This window comes from Mastomys coucha, unplaced genomic scaffold (assembly GCF_008632895.1).
Source record: "Mastomys coucha isolate ucsf_1 unplaced genomic scaffold, UCSF_Mcou_1 pScaffold7, whole genome shotgun sequence".
In the NCBI taxonomy this organism is placed as follows: Eukaryota; Metazoa; Chordata; class Mammalia; order Rodentia; family Muridae; genus Mastomys; species Mastomys coucha.
This window is the reverse complement of record NW_022196913.1, coordinates 24280630-24305400: the sequence shown is the minus strand read 5'-3', so window position 1 is coordinate 24305400 and position 24771 is coordinate 24280630. Positions and strand designations below refer to the sequence as shown.

At 43.7% G+C, this 24771-nt stretch overlaps 1 protein-coding gene across 4 annotated transcripts in view; it reads right to left on the bottom strand.

Moving 5' to 3' along the window:
* Elmo1 (engulfment and cell motility 1) overlaps positions 1–24771 on the bottom strand; it is a 530953-nt gene that overhangs the window by 456685 nt on the left and 49497 nt on the right. Inside the window, exon 1 of one of the 4 annotated variants that reach the window (XM_031359619.1) lies at positions 13646–13667. The exons of the other annotated variants lie outside the window; for them this stretch is intronic. The gene's annotated coding sequence lies outside the window, so the exon portion shown is untranslated. Of the gene's footprint in view, positions 1–13645; positions 13668–24771 lie in introns of those variants that run through there. 4 annotated transcript variants of the gene reach the window in all.

The window sequence follows — 24771 nt, the reverse complement described above, 5'->3', positions numbered from 1 at the left end:
TAAGACTAAACAGGTTCTTGGCTCACATAACAAGCTGGAATGTTGATGTACTTATTCTGAAAATCATAGCTCTCCTGAATAGTTTTAATTCAGAGAACATTTTTTTTCCTTAACCTAAACATTAATTAATCCAACCAGAGACTTATTTTCTTCCTTCTTTTGAAAAATTCTAACTACTTAGGGGAAAAAACTCACATAATGTTCTACAAGGCACAATTTACCTCTTGTGTAATATTTTTTACAATAATTATCTTTGGTAATTAAGAGGAAAAAAATCCAAGTTACACCACATTTTCTCTCATCCCTTCACCAGCTCAAGCTATCTTAAGAGCGGGCAGGTTCGGTTGGAGGAAGAGAGCCTTTGTGTTCTCACTCTGCTGAGACACTGCCTGACAGCTCAGGACATTTGCTTTCTTGGCACCTTTGATGGAAAAAAATAGCGGGAGGTGAATCCTGCTGAAGGTGGGTCAGAACCAGCCCCTGACAAAACTCAGGATGTTTTTATGAACTCTATATGTCAAGTCACTTGGAATGTTGAAGATCATCTGCTGAATGTGTTCAAACATCTATGTATTTGACAGTAGTGGCCAACCTCATCAGAAAGGTAAGTCTTGGGGGTGCAATTGTTAGCTTTTATCAACAAAAACTCTTTACCATCACAGGCTCACTCTGAGGCTACAGAGAACAGGAAAGCAATTAAATTGCTCTGTCTGCTCCAAACAGGAGTCACAGAAGTCACTTCTAATGGCAGGCCACATTTCCACTTTATGTCCAGATTCTTAGGAGAATCAAAGGCTGGGAACATTAACAGAGCGAAGAGTTTCTCAAAGGGGTATTGGCAATGAAAGGAGTTGGTGAACACTGGTCAACTGCTACTCGCCACAGGGGATTCCACTCAAGTGTGGCTGAAATAGAGCAAAGTGAAAGGCTGCAGAGCTCCCAGGGATGGCTGGTATCAAGCTCCTTATGGCCAGTGCTTGCCAATCCCAGAGCAGCTTCTGGGAAGAGAGGACCACCAGCAATTGCTCAGGGAGTAACTCACAGGGAAGCTCTCCCCAGGAGTGAAGATGGAAGAAGAAGCTGACATCCTCAGAAGTGCCAAGAGGGCTAGCCTCTATCTACCACCACCATCTCAGTCATCCTTTCTTCTGAAGAAACATTTGATCTCAGCAATGACATAAGTTCAAACACAGGGGGAAATGTGGCTTCTGAGATAATGCAGTAGGCTGACACACTGACAGATTAACCGGGGCAGACAGTCTGAGAAGCCCTCTTTCTCTCAAGGGTAGTTTTCCGCTCTTAAGTTACTTCAGCCATCAGCCCTGGTCTCTCCACAGGCAGAGACACAGAGAAGTATCAGCAAGACCCATCTGCCCTCGGGTTGTCATGCATGCCTCTTAAGTCCCACAAATATGCAAACTTTAAACGGTCAATCATCATCATAAGACACACAAATATCACAACCACTGCACTGATAAGAAAATATCTGGCAGCTGAATCACCAAGCTGAGACTTAAACTCACCAGGAGGGTCCAAAGGTCAAGAAAACAACGTGTCAGAAGTGACAAAGGTTAAGAAGTTAAGAGAGTGCCTTTACCTCTGCCCTTAGGTTTCCTACGGTATTCTCCTGTATTTTTTGTCTAGGGTGTTGTATTTACTTTTCAGAATAAAATTATGTTGAATATCACAAAAACAAACACTGGTAGTCAGTAAGACATCACATCAGACTTAGCACTGGTGAAGGGTATAATGAGTGAACCCCAGAGCACAGAAACTGCACATAGCTGACAACCCAAGTGTCGGCAAGTATCCAAAGCAACAGGAATTTCTGTCTCCTCCTGGTGAGAGGTAAATTTGCACAACCGTTCTGGGAAAATATTGGCATCGCGCAGTAAAGCCAAGGTGTGGATGGTTGTTGTGATCTCAGGACAGCATCTCCTCTCATGGGCACACATGGTGGAAACCATAAAGCTGCAGTCTCTCTGGGCACCCCTCTCATCTCTTTGGTTCGTTCCCTGAGATGCCCTCATCTCCCTTAGCTTCTACTTTCAGTGTTCTCTACCGTTGGGGGTGACTTAAGAGCACCCAACCCTCTTGGCTATCTGTGAAATCATTTAGTAGCTCCAGTAAGGTGACAGTAAGAAGGCTCACTGAGGGAGAAATCAGAACAGGACTAAGCTGTAGGTTCAGAAATGCCTTCTCTCCAAGCCACTGTTACTAAAACTAATAAAAAATAATAATTGTCAAATCCTGCAATGGTTTAAATTGCTACAAATACAAGTGGCGAACATCACTTATATAAAGGGTGTGTGACAAACAGTGCCTATGCTACTTTCAGTTTTAAAAGGGAGAAAAAAATGAAAAGGGAAGGGCAAGAGGCTGTCCCTCAGGCTCTGATTACAAGGAATCTGTTCTTAACCACACACTGTAAAAATATGGATATCAACCAACAACAAAGAGTGACAGGATGATCTCTGAAGCGAGAGGCCCTAAGTCTATCACCAACTAACCAAGTAACACTATAAATTCTTTATCCCTGCATTTCCCATCTGTAAAATGGGAGCAACACTGACACCTCCTAAGGTTGTTCCAATAACTACTGAGTCCAAGAATTTCAGACGAGTCCTTGAGGCACAATAACAGCTCAATAAATGATCACTTTTATTCTCTGAGATTACGAAACCCAGCAGATCTAAAGCAGAATGTTCCACAGATATACTTTTGCATTTACCCCTCACCTACACATCTAATCTTGAAAGCCATCCCAGCTGAGTCATCAGCCCTTATTATAACTTTGAATTTGTGCTAATCAACATTTTACTTCTCCTCAGGGCCTGAGAGAAACATATGCAAGTATATTTCAAAGCAATAAAAACACACAAGCATTCAATAGAAAGCTGTCACTCTCCCTTTTGCTGGTTCTGGTCAGCTAGTTTGTATATTTAATCAATGTTGTTTCATTGTGCTTCCAGATGGACCCCTCATTCATTAGGGAATCCTGCAGTTGATGCTTTTCTTGAGCATCCTTGCTCATAATTATCTTTGTTTCCAACCTGGCATCGGATAGGAGGGGTAATTATTATAAGGTATCATTTCCACTCAGACAGGCTCTTAATGATGGCAAACGGCACAGAAAGCAGCCATATATCCTGAGGCTTGTAAAGGCCGGCAATGGAGAAGCAGTGGCTTTCGAGCTGCAAAACCTGTAGAGAAACATCCGACAAGTGGCTCCTCCTGACAGACCGCATTTGCCTGTAACTTAACAATGCAACAGGGGTCCTGTCCAGGTGAACTATTGAGATGGTGCTGGCAGAGATAGGTCTGAAAGGCACTTATTTATCAGAGGCCATGAGCAAACCATTTCAGCAATCCAATGGGCAAAGTGACAGAGTTTTAAAAAAAAAATACGCACACTCATTCATGTAGTAAATCCCTAGGCAGAATATTTTGCTCCCTGACTCATTAAAAGAAGTACAGGGTTTATTAGTTTATGGATCTGCTTTGATTTAAGCAGGGCTTTTCTTCTAAGAGCCTCAACACATTATCAAAAACCCTTTAATGCTTGCTGTGCAAACAACTGTACTTGTTGGCCAACACACCTCCAGATGGAAGCTCAAAATGTCAATCAAATCAAGCCAGTCCCCTCCTCTGCCAGAGGTCTTTAGAGTCACTCTCAGCTCAGCTACAAGACACCAGAACGTCTGAGCATGCAAATCAGTGTGCAAATAACACATCATGCATTATGTAATATTTGCAAAATCATATTGAAGTCATTATCATGGGAAAAATCTGCACTGTGCTGGACTTCTTTATGACTGCTTTCTAATTGCTTTCCATTTTATTCATGTATAGGGTAAGGGCACTAGCTCCCAATCAGCTAATCCGGCAGTGGCTCCCCTTCATTCTGCTCTTCCCACAAGCTCCACATTACTGTACTCTAAGATTAACCCAGCATGGTGTATACAAGGCCCAACTGGAATGGATGGGGGCATAAATGCAGATGCCAGCTCCGGACAGAGCGGGTCTGTGGCTAAGGCTTTACTGTCAGTAGACAATCATTTATGCTCCCATTTCTCCGTGTTGTCCAAGAATTTACCAGTGAGTTCCTGGAACTCTCACTAACAACTCAATATACTATACTCAAAGCAATACTACCACTGGACACATAAACAGACCATGTTCACTAATGGAAGCTCTAATGCTACAGCTATTTGCTGTGTGTTCCCATCTCTCTGCTTCCCAACATTGCTTCTCCACAGAGGCACAACAGTGCTCAAAGCCACCTAACAACCTCCAAACAATAGAGTTAGTTCTCTGCTAAAGTCTCAGTAACTGAAAAGAACAGGGATAGCTTTCATCGGACGAACCAGTAAGCAAACACTGAATGTTTCCTTGCCCCAAAGCACCATGTAGGGGAAAGGCCGAAGGGACTCTGTCAAGCTTGACCCACTACAGAGTGATGGGCTTTTGGGTTGTTTTGGTTTGAGTGTTTTGTTATTTTGTTTTTCTTTGTTTACTAACGATCGACAATTGTAAGAAGTCTGTGAACTGGGGCTTGCAGCTCCCCTTAAGCATCCACGAGCTAGAGATCCTCACAGTTCTTAAGCTTAAGTTCCCAGCTTAAGGTTTCCAAAGACACTTGAAGCAGGGATGTATTCACAGAGTTGAGTTCATGAGGAAATTCCCCTGAAGAAGATCTCAAACAGATAAAAAAAAAAAAAACAAACATGTTCCTCTTTCCTGACACCCTGAAGCAAATATGAAACTTGCACCTTGGAACCTGAAGAAGCTTACAGACAGGCAAAACTGTTAGATGGCTCGTAACTCTCTGCTGAATGACGCAAAAGAATGCTCAGAGAGCTCATGGGAAAGTTAGCAAGTATGTTCTCCAGTTCAGACAGATCCACAGGGGAAAGGACAAAGAAAAAAAAAAACACACACATAAAGGAGGTGGGGAGATCCCCATTACCAGGGCAAAATGGAAAAAAAGAAACCACTAGTTATAGATGGTTTTCTGTGTTGATACACTTACTTAATTTGGCAAAATCTTGATGCTGCCTCTCTACAATCTACTTTTTCTTCTTCAGAAAATAGCATCCCGAGATCCAGGCAGTCTTACCCTCATTCCCAGTGGATTTTTATTTCATCCTGAACATTCATACTTACTGCCAAGATTTTCAAGTCCAACATTCCACATCCCTTCCAAACCTGTCAATCCCTCTTCACCTCAATGGCCACTGCATGCAGCGGGGCCATTGCAGGCTCCAGGGCCACTGAAGCAGGCACCCAACTGGTGCCTCACATTTACTATCCTTCCCTCCACTCTCGATCTCAGAGACTGCACAGCACAAAACAGCCCTTCACACAGAGAATCTTCCATTGGATTCCCAGTGCCCTTCAAATCTGCCACAGACCAGGTGCCTTGGCAGATTAGCCGATCACACTTTACAGGCAGTAAGACCTCCTCTTCAGGTTAGCCTCTCGGGCCTGAGAAGCTCATCTGACCCCTTACAGTAAACTGCATCCTCTCAGAGAAACTGTCCCCAATTCACCCGCCAGCTCCTCAGACGCTCATTCTGCTACCAGCTTGTTCTTTTCCTTTCTAGAACGGATCAAAGTGTTGAGCAATATATTTTATTTGTGTGCTTATTCATTTCATATCATCCTTTTCTAATAGACTGTAATCTCCATGAAGTCAGGGGACACGCTGGGTTTATTTCCTTTAGATATCCACTGAACAGCACATACGCAGAACCAGAGGAGGTGAAATTATTTGCTGAATGCTATCGAAAGGAAGTAATTTAACTTGTCTATCAGCAGGGACACGAAGGCCGTCTGACCAGTCTGCCCAACAGTCCTTGACTTCACCCTTGCCCTGGCAAAATGATGACAATGTCTCACTTTGATTTTCCTGGGCTGTATGACAATTAATATAGTCAAGTTACCACTCAGGAAGCCAAGCCAAAGATGATAAATACAGTCTGTCCTCACATCAAGAGAGGTATGCGCAACTAAATTATTACAGCTACCCAGTACTGACCCCCTAAGGCAAGCACAGACCTAGCTCCTGGAAAGAATAATGGTATAGCTTTAACAAAAAAAAAGATTAACACTCAGCTTTATTTTCACACTTATTTAAGACACTATGATGGTTAATCTTGATTGTTAACTGGGTTAGATTTAGAATTAATCTATAAGCGCCTCTGGTTGGATCTGAGATGGCATTTCCATGGAAGATTAACTAGGTAAGGGGGATATTCTCCCAGTATGAGGATGTGGTGGTTTGAATATGCTTGTCCCAGGGAGTGGCAGTATTAGGAAGTGTGGCCTTTTTGGGGTAGTGTGGCCTTGTTGGAGGAAGTGTGTCACTGTGAGAGTGGGCTTTGAGACCCTCCTCTTAGTCACGAGGGAGACAGTCTTCTCCTGGTTCCCTTCAGAATAAGATGTAGAACATATGTAGCACTGTATCTGACTGGACACTGACATGCTTTCTCCTTGGTGATAACGGACTGAACCTCTGAACCTGTATGCTAGCTCCAATTGAATGCTGTCCCTTATAAGCGGTGCCTTGGTCACTGTGTTTCTTCACCACAATGGAAACCCTAACTAAGACAGTGTGGTATCTTCCAGTAGAGACCTATGCCCAGGTAGAAAGAGTTCTGAGGAAAAAAGCTATAAAGCCTTCAGTTCTCTTTGGTGAGGACGTATCTTACGGTATCTGAAGTGTTTCACTGTCATCAGTGTCCTGTGTGTTTGGGTACCAATACGAACTGAAGCCTAGTGATTCTTCCAGAACCTACCAAGTCATCAGCCCCGGATTAGAATAGTTAAGCATCCAGCTCTACGTACTGAGCAGCTACAGGATTCTAAGCCCCTCCTGTGTGCAGACCTCGCTGTTGGACCTCTACCCTGACTCATGTAAGCTAGCCTATTAAATCTCCTTTTGCAGCATATATTCATTCTATTAGCTTTGATGCTCTGAGAACCTCTACTAATGCAGATATCATGTACATTTAAATTGATGGCCAAGCACTCTGTAGCTCAAGCTTACATAAATGCGATCTAACCTTGCACATACAAGAACATTAAACAGCATTCAAGACCCACACGTACAGCCCTTCTAAAGGCTCAAATCATGGGCTGAAATAGTTGGGTGGCTATACATTTACCTATCATGCATAGATTCAATTTCTAGTCCTGAAGGGGTTGGGGGGGATGATAAAAGTTAAAATTAAGCACAAAACATGAAAAAACAAACAATTAAAAAACTATGCAATTATGTAATTGTAAAGTTACCTAAAAGGTAGAAAAGTGAGTTGCAAAATGCCTTCATAAGATCTGGATGTAGGCCATATTCTTAATTAGTGAAATTTTTTAAAAATAAAAATGTCCTCTCATAAAACTTAATTCACAGCTGATAAGTCAAAATAATTTCAGACCTACAGAAAAAGGTACTATGAAGGACTCCCATCCCAGCTTGCTTTCCATTGCTGTGATAAGGAAGCAGACCATGGAGAAATGCTGCTTACTGGCTTGCTCCCCATGGCTCCCTGTGCCTGCTTTTTCATACAACCCAGGACCACCTGTCCAGGGTGGTGCTGTCCCCAATGGCTTGAGCCCTCCCACATCAATCATCGCTGAGTACAGGAAACCTAACAGAGGCATGTTCTCAACTGAGAGTCTCTCATCCCAGATGACTCTCCAGCTGATGTCAAGTGGATGAAACTAACTTGCACAATACTCTCCCTGCATTTCCCGTAGTCGCAGCATTACCTCTTCCTCAAATACGCATGGCAGGCGTAAAGATTACTTTGAGGTGAAAGAATTTTTTTCCTCAAAAGTAGACACAGGACAGGCTTTCCTCTCTCCCACTACATGCCTGAAGGTTAAATTCCTATTAAAGTCTCCTGTAGTCCTCTATCAGGAAGAAGATCACCCCTTATGACCTGAGATGAGGTGGGTTAAAGACGGACTTGTGCCAGCTATTATTTCTAGACTATACTTGTCTCTTCTTGCCCTACCCCCACATACACTTCGCTTTCCACAGCCTCTACATTTGGAAACCTCAAGTCTTCCCTTTGTTTTGTCCCACCTCCATTTACTACTGTCTCGTGCTAAGTCACTCTGTGAGTGAAAGATCTGATTACTTCTTCACAATTTACCACTGAGCGTCTCCTACAGGCACACACATTGCTAACATTAATACTCCTATTTGTTTTACTCTTGTTAATTGCCAGGTACCTACAGAGAACCTGAGAGTGTAATAGGAAACAGGATAGCTTTCCCTCCCTGCAGCAGTACATACACAAGTTCACAAGTCACAGCTGCAGTACACTTTGCTATCCTAGCACCTGCATGTCTTAAATGCCTGTCCTCTTACAACCACAGGTCCATCGTCAGACCACAGCACCATTCCCACCATTGGACTACAGCACCATTGCCAGCTGGACCACAGCATCATCGTCACACTTGGGAAATTAAGTGTGATGCACGTTATTACAGGCTCCCTCTAGGGTTCACTAATTCTTATGATAATGTCATTTGTCATAAGAAAAACTAAGTTTGTTAGCTGAATGTTGCCCAACATGGAGGTACACACCTGAAATCTCTGCAATCTCATGGATGTGAAGCAGAACAATCTTCAACTCAGGACCACCCTGGGCTATCAAGAACATGTTTACAAAGTAACAAAGATAATTTGGTTCCCTGGTCCAGAGTAAATAATCCAAGGTCGCTTATGGCACTGAATAGTTAATATGCCTCTTTGATTCTTCTACTGAGTCAATTCATCTCATCTTGTGATTGTTGCTTTTATTTTTTGTTTCTTGAGACAGACTTTCTCTATGTTGCCCAGGATGGCCTTCAACTTATGATCCTTCTGAATTAGCTTCCTGAGTGCTCAGATTACAAGTGTACCACCATGCTGATATTCACCCTCCCCCACCAATACTTTTTCATAATCTGGGCATACACGAAGCCTATTGGACAAAACCTACTAAAGTTAATTTGTAGGGCAGCCCTCCAGTTGGCTTAGTCCATCACCAGTTTGCAGTTACAGGTCACCAGTTAGAGTAGAAACGTCACAGGAGTGGTGGCACACCGCCTATCAAGCTGCTTTACTTCTCTGTTTTCCTTGTGGCATGAAGGAAACTGTGCGCGCAGTGCTACTCAACACTTCATAGAAATACTTCATATCGTCCACTTGAAACGCAATCTGAGACCTTACAAAAAGATTTAAGATGTTGTTATACATGTTTTGATTACATGGAATCAAGTAAATTTAATGCGGTAAGAGCTTCAGATAAAGAGTCCAAGTCAAAAAGACCCCAAAACTGTAGACAACAATGGTCAACATATTTAGAAAAGGGACAAAGGGAGGGGGTTTTATTTTATTGCTAGGCAAACATGAAGTTCTACATCTATTCAAACCTGAGTCTCGGGAATTTGAGTCTGATGAACAGCCTCTTCCACGCTCATCTCTAAGAAACTTCAGAAGCTGTACACAAAAACCCAGAAATAAAAATACACACTAACTTATCTGAACTTGTAACCATATTCACATGGCATTGCAAATATTGCATATGAAAACAGACAGCAGAAAGCATTTAGTTTATATATTTGGTGAGGGAGCTTGATTCTGATATGGTTTGGTTTGGTTTAGTTTTTTTTTTTTTGAGACAAGATTTCTCTGCGTATCCCTAGCTGTCATGGAACTCACTCTGTAGACCAGGCTGGACTAGAACTCAAGAGATCACCCTGATTCTGCCTCCTGAGTAGTGGGATTAAAGGCATGTGCCACCAACTCTGCATTCATATATTATTTTTAAGTTCACTTAAACACTGCCTTGGACACATTTCAAAGAATATTTTGATTTACTATTTTACCTGGGATGAGTGTGGGGGAGATGTCTTACAGCTGCCCCCTTGAACACCTGAAAATCTATCTCCACCTGAGGATATCTGACTTAAGTTACACCCAAAGTAGTTGATACTCCCGAATGGACCATGGAAATATAAGTCAGATCACGTCATTGCCTATTCGGAGTCTTCAGCACGTTTACAGGTATTCCATCCTCCTCAGCAGAATGCTCAGAGCCCTGCGTGCAGCCCACTGACCTCTGTGTGTGCTCTTTGCCTTCACTGGCGCTTCTTAGGCTATCAGCGAACTCTAGTTGGTCTCCTCATCACCACCATAGTCCCTTGCCACCACACACACAGCTTCATCCCTGTTTCTTTAGCAGCAAATGGAAATATTTTAAAGAAAGTATTCAGAAGCTAGAGGATGGGTAAGAGAACTTGTTCTGCAACCATGAGGACATAAGTTCAAACCCTCAGAACCCCGGTCAACAGCTGAACACAGCTGTACATTTCTACAACTTAAGCATCATGAAATGGAGGCGGCCAGATCTTGAGAGTTCACTGCCCAAGCAGCCTAACTAAATGGCAAATGTCCAGTTCAGTGACAGCCCCCATCTCAATAAGGCAGAGAGCAGCCGAGGAAGACTGGTACAGCCCATGTCTTCTGGGCTCCACACGCACACACATTCACCTGCTCCTTGTTTATTCTTCCAGCGGTTACAAGAACTGGCTGGCCCAGGATGAGGTGAGGCATCTGTGGTAAGAGTCTAGTTAGGAAACATCTAGAACAGGGATGTGGTCTTGGCCCAATGTTAACTCAAGCCAAGAGGAAAAATGCATGCGTTTTCAAAGACAGACCTAACAATGCACCACACGCCTGCAGCTTAAACAGCAGCCACTCACTGCTTTATGCTCTGTGGCCTGGAGTGCGAGATGGAGGTGTCAGTAGGGCTCAACTCCCCTGAAGGAGCCAGAATGAACCTGCCAGCCCTCTGCTAGGTCCTTTCTGCAGTGTGGTCTTCAGCTCAACCCATACATGCTTCTTACTATAGCCCCCCTTACACTTATTACAGTGGATCTGAAGCCCACTGAACTCCAGTACAACCACCATCTTAAATAATTCCAACTGCAATGACCCTATTAACTAACAGTCACATTCTGAGATGACAGGCACATGCTTATTTTCCTCGTGTGGGACACAACTCAAACCAGAAGAAGCAAGAAGAGCCTGAATTGAGTAATGTTTTCCCAGCATGTACTTAGGGATATACTTCCAAAGAAGGAGAACCGGGATGGGGAGAAGAGGAGGGGGCAGGGAGAGAAAGGAATAGGAAGAGGAGAAGGAACAGGAGGACGAGGAAGAGGAAGAGAAAGAGGAGGAGGAAGGTGAAGAGAAGGAGAAGGAACAGGAGGAGGAAGAGGAAGACAAATATGACAATGAGGACAGATGTAACAAAGGTTATTATGAATGGAAGTGCCAGCCATGATGGCTTGGGAATAAAAGGCTGGCATGGACGCTCAATAAATAGTCATGTATACTCAAAAGCTAACTCACTGTGGCCAAAAAGGAGCAATTTCACAGTGTTGTAGTAAACAGTCCCTACATTCTGTTGCTGTCTACTTGGGCTGGTTTTTGGTGGTGATGGTGGTGGGCTGCTGTTTTGTTTTGTGCTGGGGATGGACCCTCAGGGCCTGCAGCCTGCTAATCTTTTCACCAATGAATCAGACCAACCTGGAATCATGAGTTTTGATATCCTGCTTAGGAAGGTGACGTTTTGTGATACTACAATTCATGTTCACCACATCACAAAGAAGGCCTCTTCAGCCAACTGAGAAGTTAAGACAGGAGAGAGGAATGCAGTAGTATAATTTGGAGCAGGGCATGTTGTGGTTAAGGAACCAAATGCCATTCTGGCCTTCCCACATATCAGACTGACATCTGGAACTAAACCAACTTGGTGAAAGTGACTCTGATCTTGTTCACCCCCTCATCGATCAGGAATGTTCACACTAGGTCTGCAATGTGGCGTATCATACCCAGGAAAGACCCACACACACTGCTGCCAACTGTCCACACAGTACCTCAGAGAAGTACTTAACGCAGCACATGAAGTATTCTGGGGCCTGTTTGAGACATGAGGCTCCCAAAATAACAGCATGTCATTTACATGTGTTTGAGGCAGGACTTCCTCTAACAACCCCTGAGCACAGGGAACCACCAGACCACACACCACAATGCATTTTTTTCAGGTTCTCTCTTTTCATAAAAGTATGTTTTCTTTTAAAAACTTTAATCCAAGGAAAGAAATTACCATGCAAGCCCAAAGCACTACTTGCCACAGTAGCAAATTAGAGAGGGCTAATCTGCGGCCACACTGTGCCTTGTTATCTGTGTGCCTTGTCACTTTAATTTAGCACAACCCAAGCCCAGCAATTCCCTTCTTTTTAAACTTCTCCACACAGCAGAATTTTAGCCTTCATACCAAGTTTCAAAGACTCCAGAATCAAAACAGCCCACATTAAACAACACAGCCACGCTAAACCGTTCCTTCACACAAGGAGACAAAGACTTTCAAGATTCAAAAGAAGATTTTCAATCACCAAGCAGTCTCCGTGATGTTTTAAAGGGATCTGCTTTAAGAGGTTGGATTCTCATCTCCACTGTGCTGATGGGCATGTGTAGTCTTCCTCTACCCCTACCAAGGTGGATGTTACTGGAAACACTATATTACACTGCTAAGACAGCTCGGGTACTTGAGAGTCTCCAAATGAAGAACTGTCAAGCCGGAAGACAAACTTCCCATTTGCCACCTTGTGGAGCATTAAAAAGGGACACACGACAGCATGGGCTCTGGGACACGAATGTACTAGTTTCCAGACCCTATAGCCCAGGTTTTATAATTGGCAAACTAGCTAGCACTCAATCACAAGAAGCCGGCTGTTCAGACTGTGGCCCAACCACTTGTTTCCATCACCTCCTATTAAGACTGCACAGAGCACCAAGCACAGGCATTTTGAAATCAAACATTAACGCTCAGGCACATGCAACCTCTGTCATATAGAAACTCTCTCTAGGGAAAAAAAAAATCATCATTATAAACCATCTTCTGGGTGTCCCCCAACTTCCAAATTTTCAAAGCCTTCCCATCCCACCTCCCACACTTAACTCCTAAAACTGATAAGAAATCCTCCAGCATTTCCAACTCCTACAGAGCTGCACATTAAGGACACATCTGAGCTTTCACTCTGCAAACCATTGGTTGGAGATATCAGTGATGGGCTAGCTGTACAGAGCCTATCGCGGCAGCCAGCATCACCAGCGCATCATCAGCATGAAAATAGAGACTCTGAAGATGCTTAAAGGTGATTGGGATTCAGAACTGGTGGTCCTACACACATCAGCACTCCACAGCTGTCACTGGGAGCCAGAAGTTGATTCCTCAACTATCATGAACACATGCCCCTTTCAAGGAGCATGTCCTTACAGCGCTGTCAGCTACCACTTGCACGAAGTAATAGGCTGCTTATCAAATCCACACACCTTCACCTGGCAGCAGAAAACAGAACTCTCTAGCCCAGCCCACCGGGGGATGGGTAAAGGAAGAGCTGAGGACTGAGGGAGGTACCCCAAGGAGCACATAGCCCTGACTCTCAAATGCACAGAAGCCCACATACAAAGGAAAGTGAAACCCACAGTCTCTGACCTCAGGCCCTAACTGCCCCGAATGGCTTGTGTTAGGTGATTCGATTTCTGACCCTTTTCACCGGCCCCTGTCATGAGACTCACCAGACTCACCACAGCCCCTAAGTCAAGCAGAGGTCTGACTTGCTCCTCGGTCCACACAGAGCTCGCTCTCTTCTTTCCTTTGCAAATGTTAAGCGAATCTTTAAGGTTTGAGCCGTGTGTCTGTTTCCTATCCCACTCTCCAGGCCACTGCTCTGTCTCTGAGTGCTGAGGGTCAGGAGCCCCTCACAGGGAAGGATGCTTTACACAAAGAGAGCGGACTGGTTGCCAGCATGAGCCCTCAGAGCCCAGGTGGTCACACCCTAGTACCAAGCTGAGCTGGTGACCCCCATGGAGATGTTGTCTCCCTCTACGGGCAAACTGTGGAGAAAAAAAAAGGGGACTTCTGCTTCAAGTTTAGAAATTGGGGTTCAAAGTAAACGACACAGAAAGGCCAAGCCAGGCACAGGAGCAGCTACTTGTAAAAGCATTTGGTATAACAAAAGAGAAAATGAATATTAAATTATAGTCAGCGCAGGACCTTTCACAAATGAAAGGCAGTCTCTCAGCCCCAGTCTCCCCTCCAAGGCCCCACCCCACCCCATGTCCAAGTGTATGTAGGTCTCTTCCTCCCTCACCTGCCCACCGTGTCTCTGTGTATATATATACATGAAGTGTGGGTTCACCATCTGAAAGTCACGGCAAAATTGATAAGATTATTATGATACCAGCTAGCACACACGTGGCCTTTGTCATTCACAGAAGAACCCAGATGCTTCTGTCTGGTCTCTAACCACTGAACAGCAGCATGCCTTCGGATGCAGACTGACTTCCATCCAGGTCATGCTTTCCAAAATCAGGCTCCAAATCTCAAGCACCTACAGAACACTTCTCAGGGAACAAATGGATTTTGTCTCAAAGCCATTAGGGACCACAGGCTCCAGGGCTCAGTAGTACCCAGGGGGCCTAACACAGGAGACATGGCCATCTGTTCAAGGAACAAAGGAATCCCAGAGGAGGAGTCCAGTGAGGTGCAGGAGGGCAGGAGTTTCAACTGAGATAACACTGAAAGTAATCTTTAGCCACAGACATCGGGCAGTACAAACTGGGCACTGAGCCACTGACAACCTAGTGTTGTCAGGACAACACAGTGTTCCTGATAAAACTATCTATTCTGATTAAATCTCTCAAGTTTAGGTTCAACTCAAGAAAATTAAAGACTCTTAGGGGAAGTAAAATATTTCAATACAAGAAGAAACAGGTTAGTTGCAGCTCCAAAGCCTAGCTTCTCTCCAACTGAAGTTCCTACCCATGTTTTTAAGATAGCCCAGTATGACGTGGAGTAACTATAGAACAGGAAATAAGCTGCCTCTAAGTTAACATTGGAGCCAACTCAGAAAGAGCTGGGGCACAGCTGCGAACTTGCAGAGACACTTGTCTTACTTAGGGTTTCTACTGCAGGGATGGAACGTTATGACCAAAGCAACTTAGCTTTATTCGGCTTATACTTCCACATCACAGTTGTCCATCAAAAGAAGTCAGGACAGGAGCTCAAGCAGGGCAGAATCCTAGAGGCAGGAGCTCATGCAGAGGCCATGGAGGAGTGCTGTTTACTGGCTTGTTCTTCATAGCTTCTTCAGGCAGTGGCTTTCTAATAAAACACAGGATCGGAGATGCCACCACCTACAATGGGCTGGGTCCTCTTTCCACATCAATTATTAATTAAGAAAATGGCCTATGACATGTAAATAAAGAAAGTTTCTACTTAAAAAAGAAAAAGAAAAAGAAAAAAAGAATGCCCTACAAATTTGCCTGCAGCCAGATCTTATGTGGAGACATTTTCTTAATTGAGGCTCCCTCCTCCCAGGTAAGTCTAGCTTGTTTCAAGTTGACGTAAAAACTATCCAGCAAAACATTTGACAGACGGGGCTCTACAATCAAACAGAAACTGTTAACAGGTTCTGCTGCCTAAGACTGACCACACCTAAAGAGAGCACATTAGTCAAACAAACAAACAAAAAAGAGAGGTGGCCATGAGTTACAGAAGACAAAACAGGAGCCTGTTGGGTCGCCACAGTGCTACCCCAGGTAGGGTGGAACCCAGCATCTCCTCCTTCATTCCTCTAACTCCACATCCCATAGCCAAGCATGAGGCCTATCAGATGGAGGCCTCCAAAGGCTGGATGTCTGTGGGTCCCTGATTACCACCGCCCAGTTCCTGTCTACCCAGCACTCCCCAGGTTTCTACTCTGCCTCGCTTTAAGGTTGCCTAGGGGTTGGAAATTGGACAGTTGGCACAAGGAACCATCAGTCTGTTTCTGGTCCCTCAGTTCCAGGAAGCATGTTGATCGCACCTGACCTGGGGGTGGCCTTGTTCTGGAGCAGCCATGCTCTCTGAGCCCACTGCTGGAGGTTACTGAGGGTTTCCTCTTGGCCACAGCACATTCACCTGTCATTCATCCCAATGTCTAGCGAAGAAGCTCCAGCTGCACGCATTCCATGAGCACGAGTGCAGGACAGCCCACCATGCCAACAGTCCCCAGCGACTGATTGATTTCTTTCTTTAAAATTGTTTGAGATCTCAAGTTTAAAAGAAAAACAGAAAAGCACAACTACAGTACAAAGAGCCACCATTCATCCTGGCTCATGTAAGTTAGGGTAATCTGCTAACCAGATGCCTCATCAGCCACAAGCACATTAATGCTCATACCATTATAAGCACAACATGACCATCAAAATCAGAAAAGAGACATTGCTGCACGTCCCGTTCCCTCCTTGGTCCCCATGCACATTCCACCCAACGCCTGCAACTGTCCCTGATAAACAAGAGGATGCAGCAGCTTAGATTCATCTAGTGCTTTTCCCTGTTCAGTCCCTAGCTCCAAGCTTCATTCACACTGAAACACCTCCTTTCATCTTCCTTTCATTTTTATGACCTCGACACTTGTGAAGATTGCAGGCTGACTGTTTTCCATAGTGCCTCTCAAGTTGGTTTTGTTGAATGTCCCCTCCTCTTTCATTCAGATTGTGCATTCGGGGAAGGAGTGCACAAACTAGTGAAGTGGTGAAGTTTTCCAAGGGTGTCCTCAGGTGGAACCTTGTTTTAATTTGCACCACTGTCAATACTGATGACTTGTTCTCCAGCATTTGCTTTGCTCAGATTCCCAAAAGCCCAAGGAGACTGGCCATGAGCAGGCAGAACAAAGAGGGTCTGGGAGTGTGTCTTGTGAGAATCTCCTCTACCTTAGATGGTGTACTCTGTCCTGACACTGTTAGCGGAGATGGGATAAAGTGATGAAAAGAATGAATAGACAAGATATGCTTTGGGGAGAAAATAGAAAAAAGTAAGGCTCCCCCTTTATTCATTTATTCACAAAGATTAAGTGTGCAGTCTCTTCCTTAGGCAGAGTGACGCCAGTGCCCATTGTAGGGCATGATGTTCCAAAGGAGAACATGTTATCTTGCAGAAACACTGTACTTAACTCGATGTGGGACAGCATTGAGAAAGGATGCTTGACCCAGGCCCGTTTGAAAGATAAGCAGTCCAGCACAACAAAGAGTCCAATTCTTTTCGACACATGCAGAAACCTGAAAGTAGCTGAAAATGGAGAAGTAGGCCTGACTATATGCAAAGGGAGGCCTCATTCCATAGAGATAGAAACCACCAAAGGGTTGGAAGCAAAGTGGCCGGACCACAGGGACCTCTTTGTACACTGTCTGAACTGGGCAGAAGACATCAATAGGAAACAAAAGGAAAGCAAGTTGCACAAGTACATATATCTGAATGGATGTCTTCCAGATCAAAGGCCAACAAGGGTTAATCTGGGGCAGGAACAGTAGAGCAGAAACAGGGACTGGCTCCCTCCATGGAAATATAGGATAAGCGGGCTTACACAGAGTAGTAATGGACAGAGGACAGGAAGACATCAGGGTAGCCCCGAGGCCTTCTGTGTTAAGTACATAGTGTGGGGAGCCTTTGACTACGATGAGAAGAGGAAGTGTGAACAACTTAACACCGCCAGATATGAAAACCAATCCCCCAATGTCTTAAACATATGATTCGCATCTCATCCCGATAACTGGACTTTCTCAAGGTAAAGTCTGAGCTCTTGGACATCATGGTATGCTGGGTTTTGGTTTATGATTTTATTATATTTGTGTCCCTAGTGTCACTGCTGTAGCAAGTCTGGTGGGCAGACCTGGAAGTACATTCATAATATTGTAAAAAGGGGAGGGTTGGGAGACATGTTGATCCCTCTTGTCCCTCCCCCACTGCTGTCTTCTTGTATTTCCCTAATAATTAATTCCAAGAGCACTGGACTTGGAGCAGCCTACTAATCGTTTGGTTTTACAGCATACATCTCATATATTTTCTTTTAAGTATAGATAATTATGTTCAACTGTATGATTTCATGAGGTCCCTGTAAAATGCCTGCAAGCACGCTAGGGTGTTAAAGAGCTAAATGAAGAATACTGTATGTATTTTCATTATGATTACTTATTGAGAAGTGACAATCTCACATTTGATGAGAATCAAGAGACACAGCTTTTTTCTCTCTCCACATAATAGGTATGTGATTTTGTTCAGGAAAAGCAAGAGCCTCTGTTCCCATTCATTCATTCTCTCCCTCTCTCCCTCTCTCTCTCCATCTTTCTCTCTCTCTCTTCCTCTCTCTCTCTCCCCCACCTCCTCTCTTTCTCTCTCTTTCAATTTTTTTTTTATATGAGTATACTGTACCTGTCTTTCAACATACCAGAAGAGGACATCACATCCCATTACAGATGGTTGTGAGCCACCATGAGTTTACTGGGAATTGAACTCAGGACCTCTGGAAGAGCAGCCAGTGTTCTTAACAGCTGAGCCATCTCTCCAGTCCCCTGTTATTTCTTTCTTTAAGTCACTTCTCTTCATACACCAAAAGGCAAGTATTCAAATCTGAGATGGAGAATGAGGACATTCCTAATCAAATCTGTACAGTGCCAGAGTGAACCAAAACAATCACGCAGACAATTGCATACTGTATTTATTCTATACAAAGAAAATACCACAGCATGATAAATATTTCATGAGCGATTTTTGTCTTTTCCCTCCACAAATTTCATCCTTTGAACCCATGTTGGTTTTTTTTTTTTTTTTTTTTTTTTTTTTTTTTTTTTTTTTTTTGTCATTTATCTCACTGCATCATCCTGAGGTGTAGCCTTCCATTCCTGACACCAGGATGTTTTCATGATAATGTAGCATATGACAGCCAACAGGGATCCTTGATTCAGGTCTGATCACCTCTTCTGCATTCAGCAACTTGAATGCCTTTCAGCTCCTAAGCTTCCTATGTCCACTGGAGACCACAATAATCTCTCCCAAGAAGACTCATCAGGCCGGGCGGTGGTGGCGCACGCCTTTAATCCCAGCACTTGGGAGGCAGAGGCAGGTGGATTTCTGAGTTCGAGGCCAGCCTGGTCTACAGAGTGAGTTCCAGGACAGCCAGGGCTACACAGGGAAACCCTGTCTCGAAAAATCAAAAAGAAGAAGACTCATCAGAACATTAACTGAAGGTTGCCAGTGGAGGCTTCTAACCTGGGCCTTGTGTTATTTTGTAATTTTAAAAAGTTAAAAACCTGAGCAGGTACACTGGATGGTGGTAGAAAACACCCTTAATCTCTGCACTCAGGAGGCAGAGGCAGGCAATATTTGAACATTTGAGGCCAGCCTAGTCTACAGAGCAGGTTCCAGGACAGCCATGGTTATGCAGAAAAACTCTGCTTTGAGGAGGAAAAAAAACCTTGTAGCCAGGGAGATTGCTCAGGAGGTACAAAAGGGTATGCTGGGCAGGCCTGATTATCTTAGTTCAGTTCTCAGAACCCATTATTTAAAAAAGAAAACCAAAAACCTCTAAGCAAAGAATTGGCAAAAGTGTGTATAATACGCCCTGCAGTAATAGAAACAATAGAGACCCTGCCTCGAAAACCCAGACAAAAGAGAACTTCCAACTCCCAGTGACTTGTACGTTGACTTCCACAAGTATCAAGGCATGTACAAAAGCACATTTACACACCCTACAGACCACACACACACACGCACACACACACACACACTAAAGAACTCTTTTATAAAAGAGTTGACTTGACTCATAAAAACACACAATGAGCACTCAATAAAAATATATTCACTTCAAAGAGATGTCACCATTGGCAGGGCGCAGACATGGGTTCTAAGGGTTACAAGAGAGAAGGCACAATTATGCTCAGTTCTCAAAAGAAAAAGCAACAAAACCAGGTTTCTGATGCTGTCATGAACTAGGTGTTAGAGCTGGACTTTGTATCTTTGTTCATGGACAAGAATCATTGGTAATGCAGGTACTCCTTAGAGACCTATAACAACCGAAATCAAGGAAACAGCAAGACAAATTAACCATCATTGGACAAAACAGGACATCTTGGGAGAGCAGTGAAGGGATGACACACAAATATGAGAATCCCATGAGCTAGGCATGGGAGTAAGGAGAGGAAAAGTCATAGCGATGGTTGCTCTAAGTTACACAAGAAGGAACAGTAAGCCTGAGTGCATCACACCCTGAGGTGTCACTTATCTATATCCAATAGCTGAGCCCAGAAGACATAGGATAGAGACTGAAGACAGGAAGGTACCTCAGAAGACTCAAGAGAACTGTGAAGTCAGCCATAACACTGTCTTTAGTGAACAAGCTAGATTATTTGCAAAATATATAGTCTGCCGAATTAATTGGGTTTTCCTGAATATAAAAATCTGAAACAGTACGAGACGCACAAGAAACTTTGTTTCAAGTCTTCTTTGAAAAAGACACTTTTTAAAACTCGTTTGTCTTTTGTCTTTTTACTCTTTAGAACAACAATACTTTAAAGAAATATCCTACACTGAAAATAAAAAGATTCGATTATCAAATATTTCACAGAAACTGCTAGAAAGCCCTGCTCATCCTGGAAGCACACATCTCAGGAATATTAGGAGGAAAGCCCAGGGCATTCACAGCATATGTCAGCAGGCTGTTGAGCACATTCCTGCTCACACAGTGGGCCCTGATCCCTGCTGACCTCCCTGTGAGCTGCCCTGTCTCCTCTGAGCCTCAAATTTCTCATGAGCACAGCGAATAATATACATTCATTAGGACTGTCAGGAGAATTAAAGGACCTGAGATTTGTAGTGCCTAGCACAGTGTCTACAAATACAATAGAGACACTGTTCCCTACTCCCAGGGTTACCTTTTATTATTGTATAAGCACATAAAATGTAGTGAATGGTTTTTAAGCTTGATTCACAGTCATCTAGGAGGCAAAAATGTTAGCCTTTTCCCATCTTTCAAGATTTTAATGTTTCTTCTGTAACCTTAGTCTACATGCCATTTAAATGTAAACACCCAATTATATTTTTAAAATATTTATTTATTTATTTATTTATTTATTTATTTATTTATTTATGTGAGTATATTTTAGCTATCTTCAGACACACTAGAAGAGGGCATCACATCCCATTTCAGATGGTTGTGAGCCAGCATGTGATTCTTGAACTTAGAACCTCTGGAAGAGCAGTCAATGTTCTTAACCACTCAGCCATCTCTCCAATCCCAACACCCTATTACTACGTCTCTTTCTTCTGAAGATATCAGATCTATTTCACTCAAAAGCAGGATAAGAAACTGAGGTAGGGAATAAGAAAGGATGATTCACTGACTCTGTTTATACTTCTGTCTGTCTGTGGCCCTCTCAGTAAGCACCTCCTGGATACTTGAAACAATGGAAAACCTTTCTGATAATCAGTAAGGGAACCATGAACCCATCCTCCAGAAAAGCTTGAGGAGTAAGAGGACAGAAGGTAATGCTATTCCTATGCCATCACAGCCAACCATTGTGTCAGTCAGCCTTCCATTGATGACAAAATACATGAAATGAGCAACCCAGAGGACAGACGGCTTACTTAAGTCAGGGATTTGGTCCTTAGGTGTTTGGCTTCATTCAAGTGGGGCCCGTGGTAAAGGCAAATGTCATGGGATCCCATGTCAGAGCAATGCAGCTCACATCCTGGGGGGAGGAATCACCGAGGACAGATAATAGAAAGGGGAATCCTAATGCATTCTTCAAGGGCACACCCACAATGACCTAGTCACTCTTAACTTGGCCTCACCTCCTAGAGTTTCTATCATCCCCACACCCAAGTCTTACCACTTGTACTTTGGGGAGACATTAGCAATCCAATTACAATGCCCACTAATCCTTAGACAGTGGAAGAAGGATGACCACAATCAGTGCACTTTGAAACACCCATGTGTTTACTCCATGCCAGATGCATTCTAAGATGTGTTACTAGGTGAACTGGTCTCTGGAATATTCCTGGACAAATACATATGGTGTAGGCCTGCATGTAGCCTCTTAAGGTGATGGAGAGACTCAGGAAATAAGGTACACACCATGAGTACACTCTAAAATGATGACTGAAAGCACAGTATAGGAGGGGCTGGAGAGGTGGCTCAGTGGTTAAGAGTGCTTGCTATTATTTTAGAGGACCTCGGTTTGGCTCCCAGCATCCACATGACGATTCATAACCACCTGAAACTCCTGTTCCAGGGGATCCAGTGTCTTTTTCTGACTTCTATGGGCTCCTGCACTTGTGTATACATGCACATAAATAAAATAAAATAAAAAGACGTAGTAACTACTTTAACCAATAATGTAGTTTATTAATAAATGACCTTGATACTGCTGTTAGCACATAGTCTGTTAACAGCAACTTTACAAGTACATGGGTATTTTTCAGGGCACTGTGACCTTACACTCCAGTGTCACTCTAACAGGAAATTCTCGGCCCTGATGTTACATCACAGGTTCACTGATACATATGCATTCTGTCCTTAGTCAAAATGTCACCATGTAGAGACAACTGTACCTCTAGACAACGTGAGCAGGTGTGCACTTCTGTGTGAGGTTCTCACCCCTAACAAGCACAGGGAAGCTCATAAAACCCACAGGCTCAAAGGACAAGGCACTGTTGAAATACGAATAATGAAGTGTATTTACCAATTCAAGCCAAATTTCAGTTTCAGGCAGAAATTCCTGTTTCAGCCCTCACCAGTGAGGGCTGGTGTCATATCCTGTATCTAACTCATTCAGCAAACTCTTAGGGTGAGGAAATTCTCACAGAGCCCTGTGATTTTTTTCTTGTCAATAAATTTGGGTCCTGTAAATGGTTCCAGGTCAAGAATTCATGGTGGAAAACCACCAGGGCCCCAACTCAAGTTCAAGAGAACTATGCAAAGTGACTGTGTTCCTCCTCTACTTAATACCAAATGCCTGTCCAGCCCAGGCAGAGGGGAAGCTCAGCACAGCAGCTTCCTGCATAGGCTCCACCCCCACTGACTCAACCAGCTGCTGAGTGTAGCAGTATGTGGGTTTAAAACTGTGACTGTGCTGAACTCGTAAAAAAAAAAAAATCCTATTATTACTCTCTAAATTATACAGTGTGATAACTATTTACATAGTATTTGCATTGCATTAGGAATTACACATCATGTAGAGATGATTTAAAGAGTCCCAGAGGGTGTGGATAGGTTACATGCAAATTCTGCACCAAGTCTACGCAGACACTTGAGCATCCAAAGCAGTTGCTACTGTGAGATGTTCCTGGAATTGCACATGAGCGCGCGCGCGCACACACACACACACACACACACACACACACACTGAGGGATGACCGCACTTGCCTGTTAGCCACTAGGCAAGTGTGCAGAAAAGGAAGAAGGTCTTCTCTTTTCCTCTGGTAGACAGTCACCATCCTTTCAGACCATGCAGAGCCTGCTGTAGCTGGAACACCAAGCTGTTTGGATGGGCATTTTACAAATTCACCAAGACCAGGGGCACTAGCACTAGAGTCACCCACGGCACCCTTCTCCAAGACTTCTGACAAACCTCATTCTTCGCTTTTGAGTCCTCAATCTCTTCTGTTATATATGGGGATAATAAAGCCTTCCCTTCCGCCACACACCAGCATAAACCCCTTTCTCTCAGAGGATTCCCAGAGCCCTCCGAAAGATTAAACAAATGTAAATCTGCAAGTTCTATAACACAGATATGTGCCCCCCAAACTTGCTAGTTCTCTCCCCCTACAGCAAGTGACGAGTGCCGATTAATTTTCCAGAAGCATAGTTATTGATTTAGTGACAAGTGTCTGGGCTTCTGGGGACACTTTAGCTCCAGGCCTGCCATTTCCTAGCTATTTAATATGGCACAAGTTTAGTGTGTCACTGCTTGCCACCGCAAAATGGGATAGCACTCAGCTTCAGGGAGAGTTAGGTGCTGTCAGTGAGATGAGGCAGGGACATCAGATAGCATATGCTCCCTGAATTCCAAGGCCCTTTAGCTGTCATTCAGCAAGATTCTTTACTTAAATATGGCCTAGTGAGTCTGGGAAACCAGCATGCCCTATGATAGGACCAGAATGACTACTAGTATATTGCCCATATATCACAGAAGCCATGTAAACAAACAGTGAAGCCAGTAGGATCAGCTCCAAAACAAAGAAAAAGCCCCTGCTCCACACAGCAGTACATTCACCCTAAGGAAGTACCGCATTATGTTGGTTTTTTTTTTTTTTTAATTTTCATGTGTTTACCTATTCCTAAAAGTTCATAAAAATCACTTTAGGGCATAAACGCCAATTACAAGGCATTTTAACTAAAATATGATTTTAAAGCCACAGGCATTTCCTTGCACAAATTAAATACTACATCAAATATAGAGTGCTCATTTGGAAAGTCTACAGATTTCTCATAAACATAGAGGAGAAACAGGGAAGGGAGGAAGGAAGGAAGACATCACAAACCACTGCCTGCCAGCACTCGGTGACACTGGATGAGCTCCCTTTTAAAACAGCAGGGGGGAAGCAAGCCTGCCACTCCAGTAACTAGCACAGGAACCTAAGTCCACTCCTTATCGCACCTTCCAGGCCAGTGCCTTGTCAAGAAAGAACTATGATTTAAACCACTTTAAAGATGGCACAAAATCCGCTGTTTTCAGGCTAGAAGACAAACCCGGTCGCTGTTAGGTTTCAACATAGGACTAATCAGACCTCATTTCTCTGCAGTTTTACAGATGCTAAGCAAGTAACCCTCTGGGAATGGATCTATCTGTGAAACTTTCTTTCAATCTTGTCTTAAATGGGCAAA